The sequence below is a fragment of the Engraulis encrasicolus genome, chromosome 15 (assembly GCF_034702125.1).
Source record: "Engraulis encrasicolus isolate BLACKSEA-1 chromosome 15, IST_EnEncr_1.0, whole genome shotgun sequence".
Classification (NCBI taxonomy): domain Eukaryota; kingdom Metazoa; phylum Chordata; class Actinopteri; order Clupeiformes; family Engraulidae; genus Engraulis; species Engraulis encrasicolus.
In genome coordinates this window covers 5,695,588-5,706,172 of record NC_085871.1, presented here as the reverse complement: position 1 = coordinate 5,706,172, position 10,585 = coordinate 5,695,588, and positions in this window count along the sequence as shown.

Below are 10,585 nucleotides of genomic sequence, written 5' to 3'. Positions count from 1 at the left end.
TGCTGCTCCACAGTCTCCTGCTCTCCTGCTGCTGCTCCACAGTCTCCTGCTGCTGCTCCACAGTCTGCTGCTGCTCCACAGTCTCCTGCTCCTGCTGCTGCTCCACAGTCTCCTGTGTCTCCTGCTCCTCCACAGTCTCCTGCTCTCCTGCTCTCCTGCTGCTCCTCCACAGTCTCCTGCTCTCCTCCTGCTGCTCCAGTCTCCTGCTCCTCCTGCTCCACAGTCTCCTGCTCTCCTGCTGCTGCTGCTGCTGCTGTTGCTCCACAGTCTGCTGCTCTCCTGCTGCTCTCCTGCTGCTGCTCCACAGTCTCCTGCTGCTGCTCCACAGTCTCCTGCTGCTCCAGTGTCTCCAGCTCTCCTGCTCCTGCTCCACAGTCTGCTGCCATACTGCGGCTGCTCCACAGTTTCCTGCTCCTGCTGCTGCTCCACAGTCTCCTGCTCTCCTGCTGCTGCTCCACAATTTCCTGCTGCTGCTCCACAGTCTCCTGCTCTCCTGCTGCTCCACAGTCTCCTGCTCTCCTGCTGCTGCTCCACAGTCTCCTGCTCTCCTGCTCTCCTGCTGCTGCTCCACAGTCTCCTGCTCTCCTGCTCTCCTGCTGCTGCTCCACAATCCCCTGCTCTCCTGCTGCTGCTCCACAGTCTCCTGCTGCTGCTCCACAATCCCCTGCTCTCCTGCTGCTGCTCTCCTGCTGCTGCTCCAGTCTCCTGCTCCTGCTGCTGCTCCAGTCTCCTGCTGCTGCTCCACAGTCTCCTGCTCTCCTGCTGCTCCACAGTCTCCTGCTGCTCCTCCACAGTCTCCTGCGCTCCTGCTGCTGCTCCAGTCTCCTGCTGCTCCTCCACAGTCTCCTGCGCTCCTGCTGCTGCTCCAGTCTCCTGCTCTCCTCCTGCTGCTCCAGTGTCTCCTGCTCTCCTGCTGCTGCTGCTGCTGCTCCACAGTCTCCTGCTCTCCTGCTGCTGCTCCACAGTCTCCTGCTCCTGCTGCTCCACAGTCTCCTGCTCTCCTGCTGCTGCTCCACAGTCTCCTGCTCCTGCTCCTGCTCCACAGTCTCCAGAGTCTCCTGCTCTCCTGCTGCTGCTCCACAGTCTCCTGCTGCTGCTCCACAGTCTCCTGCTCTCCTGCTGCTGCTCCAGTCTCCTGCTCCTCCTGCTCCACAGTCTCCTGCTCCTGCTGCTGCTCCACAGTCTCCAGTGTCTCCTGCTCTTCCACAGTCTCCTGCTCTCCTGCTGCTGCTGCTCCACAGTCTCCTGCTGCTGCTCCACAGTCTCCTGCTCTCCTGCTCCTGCTCCACAGTCTCCTGCTCTCCTGCTCCTGCTCCTTCTCAAGGCATGCTCTGGCATGTTTGTCAGATCCCAAGCAAACACACACACACACACACACACACACACACACACACACACACACACACACACACACACACACACACACACACACACACACACACACACTAATTAGACTAGATGAGCACACACTCTCTCTCTCTCTCACACACACACACACACACACACAGGCACACACACACACACACACACACACACACACACACACACACACACACACACACACACACAAATAGTAATGATAGTAATAATTATAATCCTAAATAAGAATAGTCTAGAGGTGATCATGACATAATTTCAAAACATCAAATCTAAACCTACTTGCACAGGAAGACAAGGTAATTTTTCTTATCTGAAAGGCGTTATCAAATCTTAAGGCTTTTATGCCAACATATTTCAACTTGAGGTCATGCTGTCATCGCTTTTCCCTGAAGGACTGTCCACAACGGCGCGGAATATATGTGCGAATATTCGCAGCGAAATTTGCAAATACAAACTCATGTATTCTAATTACTCTGTGCACACCAAAAAGCGAAAATCCACAGCGGAGAAAATTGAACAAATCTGTTTGTTCTCAAACTGAGCTCGGACTTGCGAATGATATACTGGGGGTTGCGGAGGGACTGTTTGACTAACTGCAAAAATAACCGTTAAATCATTTCACAACTAATTTCAAGCGACATTAAGATTTTACAAGGTGGTGAAAAGGACTGCTGTGATCAGTGTCACTCGCGTGTGGGTCTGTCTCAGAAACCTGTGTGGTAGCGGGCCTCGGTGCGAGAGCAGGCTAGGCTATGCACCACAACGGACCTCTTGTGGCCACTTAGGATATTTCATAGCCTATATAATGAACATATACAGGTGTCATCCGCGTTTGAGAGCGTGTAGCCTACCGACGTGCACATTTGCATCGTGGAGTAGGCTATTGAAAGTAGCTGGCCAAAACCATGACAAGCCAAAGCTTCACATTATCTTTTCACAGCGCACCCAAACCTAATGAAATAGACCTTATGTCTCTCATCAGTTGAGACAGCAGATCAAAGGAGAGGGAGAGATAGAAGGTGTGTGTGCACTCATGTGTTCTGGCATGCTCTCCACCAGTCTTTCACATTGTTCTTGGTTGACTTTATTCCACTCCTGTTGCAAGTTGATCATCTTTGATTGCTGGATTATGACCATTTATACTCCACTTCATCACATTCCAGAGGTTTTCAGTGGGGCCCTGCCCTGGAGATTGCATGGTCATGACAGGGTTTTGATCTGGTGGTCCTCCAATAACACTTTAATTGCCTGACCTGTGTAGCTTGAAGCATTTTCCTGAAAACAGGCATCAGAATTGGGGCACATTGTCAGAACAGAAGGAAGCAGGTTTTCTTCAAAGATAACGCTGTATGTAGCTTCAGTCATGTGTCCTTTGCAAAGAAGGATCTGCCCAATTCCAGCCTCAGATCAGCTTAAGTCTTTGGCCAAATTCCACATCCAATCCAACTCCAGGTGGTCTAATGATCAGATTGAGACCTGAGGTGTAAAAAACACATTTATTTGCACCCAAGTCTGTGAAATTTGGCAGAGAATTGTTGATGGTCTGAGGGTGGCTCAGTCAGATTCACCTTTGCAAAGCCACATGCAGTTATCTAAAGACACATGCAGTTATTTTCGAAGAAAACTTGCTTCTCTCTACTCTGACAATGTCCCCCTACTCTGATGCCTGTTTTGTCATCAGGAAAATGCTTCAAGCTACACAGGTCGGGCAATGAAAGTGTTGATGGAGGACCACCAGATCAAAATCCTGTCATGACCATGCAATCTCCAGGCCTGAATCCCACTGAAATCTCTGGAATGTGATGGAGAGGAGGATTGAGTGTCACAAACCATCAAACACAGCTGACAAACTTGAACTCTTGCCCCAGGAGTGAAATCAAGTGACCCAAGAACAATGTGAAAGGCTGGTGGAGACCACGCCAAAACACATGAAAGCTGTGACTAAAAATCAGGCTTTTCATGGATAAGCCATTGAGGCGTCGAACTTGCATCAATGCTCTCCCCAAACCCCCTCCATGACTGAGTTACTCTCAGCATGGTACCGTCACACTGCACTGCTCCCTTGGGCACCGTATGGGGTTGCCCCTTGCACGGTTGAGGCATAAATGCAATTTCATTGTGTGCAGTGAGCACTGTGTGCTGTAGAGTGCTGTGGACTGTCAAAAATCAGGGCTATTCCACCAAGTATTGATTTCTGAACTCTTCCTTAGTTAAAATATTACTATTTTGTTGCTTTAAACATAAAGTGAATATCATCTAGTTTTCTTTGCCACATGTTGTCAGTAGTTTATAGAATGCCCCAAACAAATATTAATTTTACTCAACCACATACCTAAGTTGTAAAATCAGACACAGCCTATTATGAACTAAGTTAGAACTTAGAGAATCTTTGGTAAAATCAGGAAGCTGAAGACCCTTATTACCAGGTCTGGATGCTCTGCTATAATTAGGATTAATATTAATAAGTTAATGTTTTATTTTAGGCATACAAAATTAGCCTACAGGAAATATAGGAAAAATATGATTCCCCATCCCCAATAAATCACGATTAGTAGATGACCTGACTCACATTACTTAGAACTGCAGAGCATTTATGTAGCCCCTTATCACCCGGTGATCTGACGGAACGTCTTCTGATTGGCTGAGCAGGTGTCCATTATTCCCCGAGAACAGTACACCTATGATGTCATGCAGGCATGAGTGTGTCTAATCTGCCTCTTTCTATAACTTTCTGGGGAACTGCCGTTACTAACTCTAAACCGGCGGTTGCTATGGTCAAGACCCAGTCGTTAGTTCCATCGCATTTGGTTGTCAAGTCAAAATCCCAGTTGTTGGTTCTATCTTATTTGGTTGTCAAGTCGCCCCAATGTTCTATGGGTGTCCTTACACGCTTCCGATAGAGGCGCGTCTCACTAAATTAGGAAATGGTGCCCATAGCAACGAACCAAGCGCAGTTGTTAATCTACTTTCTCATGAAGCCTCTTAGATCGACATGTTAATAAATGAGTACTTAAAGGATAACTTCAGTCAATGTCAACATGCAGTTGTAATGCTTACACTACCCTGGACTTGTCAGTACCTGAGGGTTTTTTTCCCCCCCCCCCCCCCCCCCCCCCCCCCTCTCCCCCCCCCCCCCCCCCCCCCCTCCCCCCCCCTTCTTCAGCCTTTTCCAAGATCCTGGTCATTGTAATGGGGGCAGTGGTTTATTTGCATTTCAAAAAAACATTTTCATTTATTCCCAAAAACATCCAAAAGGTTATGCAACATCAGCAGACAACGAGCAAACAGCGGTACCTTTTGGGAAAATATTTGGAGTAGGTCTATGTTAATAAAAAAAAAATGTAAACAAACACTGTCCCCATTAGAATAGGTCATATGTGGCATCACCGGGTACTGACAAGTCAAGGGTAGTGTGAGCAATACAACAGCATTTTGAAATTGTCTGAAGTAGTCCGTTAAATGCTGGCAACCGGGTGATAAGCGGAATAACGGTCTTCGAGGTGTCCCGATATCAAGGGGAAATGGACTTGGCAAAGCGAACAGCCCTTTGGCTGCGCACGAAGAACGCTTCGGGCAGTTCGAACGCTCCATTATTTCCCTTGATATCAGGACACCTCGTCACTCGTTATTCCTTACATAATACACGAGTACGACATACCATCTGAGGCACGCTGTGATAGTCATTGAAAGGTTAATTGCCATAGTACTACTCTACTATGTAAGGAATAACAGCCGACGAGGTGTCCCGATTTCAAGGGAAATAATGGATGAGGTGGAGCGTTCTAACACCCGACGTCACAGGGCTCGCCAAGTCCATTTTCCCTTGATATCGGGACACCTCTAAGGCCGTTATTCCGCTTATCACACGGTTGGCAGCATTTAAGTATTAATTTATTAATATGTTGATCTAAGGCTTTGTGAGAAAGCAGATCAACCACTGGGCTTGGTTTGTTGGTATGGGCACCAGTTCCTAATCTAGTGAGACGCGCCTCTATCAGAGGCGTGTAAGGAAGTGGATAGAACATTGGGGCGACTTGAAAACTAAATCTGATAGAACTAACGACTGCGTTTTGACTAGACAACCAAATGCGATAGAATTAACGACTGGCTTTTGACTTGCCAACCAAATGCGATGGAACTAAGGACTGGGTCTTGGCCATAGCAACCTGCTGTTTAAAATTTGTAATGGCAGTTCTCCAGAAAGTTAGAAAAATAAGCATCTTAGATGCACGCACGCCAATAGGTGTCCTGTTCTCGGGGAATAATGGACACCTGCTCAGCCAATCAGAAGACGTTCTGTCTGTTCACCGGGTGATAAAAGGAACAATAAATATTAAAGGGTAACTTCTGCCAATTTCGACATGCAGTTGTAATGCTCACACTACCCTGGACTTGTCAGTACATGACATTTTTTTTTTTCTTCCGAGATTCTGGTCATTGTAATGGGGGCAGGCGTTTGTTTACATTTAAAAAAAAAAAAAAAAACATGTTGATTTATTCCCAATAACATCCAAAAGGTTATGCAACATCAGCAGACAACTAGCCTAGAAAACAGCGATACCTTTTGGGATAATATTTGGAGTAGGTCTATGTTAAGAAAGTTTTTAATGTAAACAAAGTCTGCCCCCATTAGAATAGCTCAGATCTCCGAAAAGGGCTGAGTCGAAAAATGCAGCATGACCGAGTAATGACAAGTCAAGGGTAGCGTGAGCAATACACCAGTATATTTAAATTGGCAGAAGTTATCCTTTAAGGAACCTTAGACTAAATAATTGATCATAAATAATCAGACGCAGACCAATGCATGTTCATCCATAACACAGGGCTTTTAGTTATGCACTATGACTTGGTCATTGCTACTCTGGTAACAACAATTTTATAACGGCGTGTTTTAAAGGGTTAATGACTGCTTTATAACCAGTTTTTTTCATATCCAGGTCAAAAATGACCCGAACACCACAAGTATTATATTTTTAGGTAGACATTGTCAAAGTTAGGAAAATAAAAATATCTTTTATTTTTTTATTTTTTTTACAACTAGAGATTGCTGACAGTCTAAAAACCTTGATGTAATAAGTTAACATTAAGACGAGTGTTAAAATAAATGACTTATAAGACCAAAGAAGTTCTCATAACACTACACTTGACGCCAGCGTCCAATACAGCCGCGGCAAATACAAAGTATTGACCACCTCGAAATTTTCAGTTTTTTTCTGATTTTGCTATGGATTGATATGTGTTTGAGTAAAACAAACATTGTTATTTCATTCTATAAACTACCGACAACATTTCCTCCGAATTTCGAAAGAAAATATTGTCATTTAGATCATTTATTTGCAGAAAATCTCAAAATAGTAAAAATAACACACAAGATGCAACGTTTCCAAATCTCAAAAAAGGCAAAGAAAACAAGATTATATTAACTTTAAAACAATACAGTAGTAATGTATTAACTTAGGAAGAGTTCAGAAATCAATATTTGGTGGAATAAGCCTGATTTGTAGTCCCAGCTTTCATGCGTTTTGATATGCGTTCCATTACTCCAGTTACATCGTTGGATGACTTTATTCCAGGCCTGGTGCAAGAATTGAAGTTGCTGAGCTTGATTTGATGGCTTGTGATTATCCAGCTTCCTCTTGATCACATTCCAGGTTTTCAAGAGGAATCGGACCTGAAGTTTGGGCTGACCATGTCAGGGTTTTGATCTGGTGGTCCTCCATCTACACCTTGATTGGCCAAGCTGAGTAGCTGGAGCATTGTCCTTCGCTAAAAAAAACAGTCCTCAGCATTCGGGAGCCTTGGCAGATCATTCAGAAACAAGTTTTGGCCCAAGGTAACTTTGCATGTGGGTTCAGAGACGCACCGTTTGCAAAGATGAATCTGACCGATTTCAGCCTTGCTGAAGCACCCTCAGATCATCACCAATCCTTGGCCAAATTTCACATCTAATCCAACACCTGGTCATCTAATGGTTAGCTAGAGACCTGGAGAGGTCCATGAACCACAGTATCTTGCACCTGCTATGAAATTTGGCAGAGAAGAGGTGATTATCTGAGGATGCTTCAGCAAGGGTGAAATCGGTCAGATTCATCGTTTCAAACGACGCGTCTCTGAACTCACATACAAAGTTACCTTGGGCCTAAACATAATTCCTTATGTTCTGACAATGCCCCTTAACGCTGAAGACAGTTCGTTTTTGTAGAGAAGGACAATGCTCCAGCCACTCAGTTTGCCAATCAAGCTGTGGATGGAGGACCACAAGATCAATACCCTGACATGGTCAGCCCAAACTCCAGGCCCAAACCCCCTTGAAAACCTCTGGAATGTGATCAAGAGGAAGCTGGATGGTCATAAGCCATCAACCCAAGCTCAGCAACTTGAATTCTTGCACCAGGCCTGGAATAAAGTCATCCAAGAACAATGTGAAAGACTAATGGAGTGAAAGACTAATGGAGCTCATACCAAAATGCATGAAAGCTGTGACTACAAATCAGGCCTATTCCACCAAATATTGAATTCTGAACTCTTCCCAATTTAATACATTACTATTATGTTGTTTTTAAGTTAATATCAACTTGTGGAAACATTGCATCTTATGTGCTATTTTGACCATTTGAGATTGTCTAGAAATAAATGATCTAAATGACAATATTTTCTTTCGAAATTCGGAGGAAATGTTGCGGTAGTTTATAGAATGAAACAACAATGTTTGTTTTACAATGTTTGTTTTTACACATACCAATCCATAGCAAAGTCAGAAAAACATTTCGAAGTGGTCTCAGTATTTGCCGCGGCTGTATATAACAACAGTATCATAACAGTATTGTGATGCATGGCATGTCATTAACATTATGTCAATGTCATAAACATTTTATGACTGTATCATCATGATTGAGTGACATTCGGTTATGGTAAAGACAGCGCAAACAATTTTCATGACCATAAAACATTTATGACATTGATATAAAGTTTAATAAATGTAGATTTTAACCATGAAAAGACCTTTCCCAGTACAGTAAGCCTGCTGTTGCAGTGTTTATAGATGTCCTTACTTCACACATTCCCCTGACCTGCCAACACTTACACTGACAAAACCTCTCCTGAAATGAATTATAATAATGAATAAATAAACAAACTCATGAATAAATAAACTCATCGACAGCAATGATTATTCTTGTTTGTGTCATTATTGTTTGTATTTAGACTTCAGCCATTTCTCAATGTTCTAGTGTGCACCCTTCGAAGTGTGTCTGCCTAATCAGTTACGCCCAGTGATTGGATACTCTTTGGTGAACTCTGCGTAGTATCCAATCACTGGGCGTGACTAATTAGGCTGACACATTTTGATGGGCGAACACTAGAACATTGAGAGATGGCCAGCATCTTAATATACCATGTGGTGTGTACCTGTAGCCTAATATCAGATAAGCCTGCAGCATAATGATTATGCCTAATTGTCAGGAAATAACATCATTTACTCTGTTGAAGGTAAGAATATGCATAGTAATAATAAATGAGCGAGCTGCTGCTGACTTAAAACAGATGTCAAGTGAATGGCTGGAGTTTTTCGACCAGGAGACCACAGGGATCAGCCTAGTTGGGAAGGTTACCAATGTGTGTGTGTACTATGATGTCTGGTATGGTCCCCAGATAGAGGAACAGCAGGTCTGCCGGGTTCCCTCTGGTTGGTGTGGCAAGGAGGGGGGTAAAAGTGGCACCCAAAAAATAGGCTAGATCAGCTGGTGAGGTTACCACCTGTTGCAAATTGTTTGCCACAGTCCCCTGATTGAGGAATGGCTACTGCCAGGCATTTTTGATGGTGGGCGGGGCTTGCCAGACATTAACTGGGGGGTAACAAATGGGCTAGATCAGCTGGTGAGGTTACCACTCTTGTAAATTTTTCATATTGTACCCTGATAGAGAAATGACCACTGCCAGAGATTTTCAGTGGTGGGGGACCCCCGGCAGACGTCCCCGTATGATGACACCCCACAATATAGGCTAGGTCATTAACATAAGGTTTGAAACAGACATGGTGCACAGACAAATGAGACCACTTTTCAAGATAATTCCAACATGGGGAACATTGGTTGGAAGGGTCAATATGTCCATAGAAATATGTTTTGGGTACTTTGTAGGACAAAAATCACTTAAATAAACCAAATAGTGTGTAGGCATTGAAAATCAATGCTTCTGACTTAAATGTGCACTGTGTAGGATGGTGACCAGAATATTTACAAAATAATAAACCAATATTTACATTATAACCAAAGTACAGTACGTTTTGCAGCTAAAAACGTCTACTTCAAAATGGCAGACAATGGAGGAGATTCCCTTTTTCATGTATGAAAAGGGCAATTTTCATAATGAATACTTAGAATTTGAAAAAAGGTAATATTTGTGAATGGGCTATATATATAACTACACATATTACACAGTGCAATTTATGGAAAAATGAGCTGGGCAAATTCACCCGAAAGTGCTCAATACATATGGACCAAATTCGGGGGGCACTCTCCCTGGGACAACTGTTTGTTCTCCCCTGTCGGTGTGTGTGTGTGTGTGTGTGTGTGTGTGTGTGTGTGTGTGTGTGTGTGTGTGTGTGTGTGTGTGTGTGGTGGGAGGGGTAGTGTTGAAGGCATGAAGGCAGGGGTGCTGAGGCATTTTTCAAAGGCCAGTGTACTAAACTGTACTGTATCACTTCACATAGTCCAACATGGTTGCACTTTATTTGTAAAAACATCAAAACAGTAGTAACTGTGGTATGTCTAAATAAAAATATATATGTTTTAAAACTTTTTTTTGTTAGTTAATATTTACATGTGTGGCAGTAAAATACTTTGCAAGTGACACACATAATACAATTAGTAGGGTTATAATATGTGCTCATAAGTTCATAAGGGCATGCATAGGGGTCACAGCTTATAAAATATGTATTTAAAAAGACATTTTGTCTAAATAAATCAATTACCATGACATCCTCAGCACACACCAGTGTAACCCACAGGACTAAATAACCAAAACATGTGTAAGATACTGTGATTAATCGAGAATGTGTTCTGCCAGACAATAGAAAATATATCCATGAAGTGCTGAAGTGCTACCACATATTTACCTGAGTGTTGGTAACACTGATTATTCTGTAAAACTGTGCAGTTTTGTCAAAGTTCTGGCCAAGATGTAGCCTAGAAATTGACTGTAGATG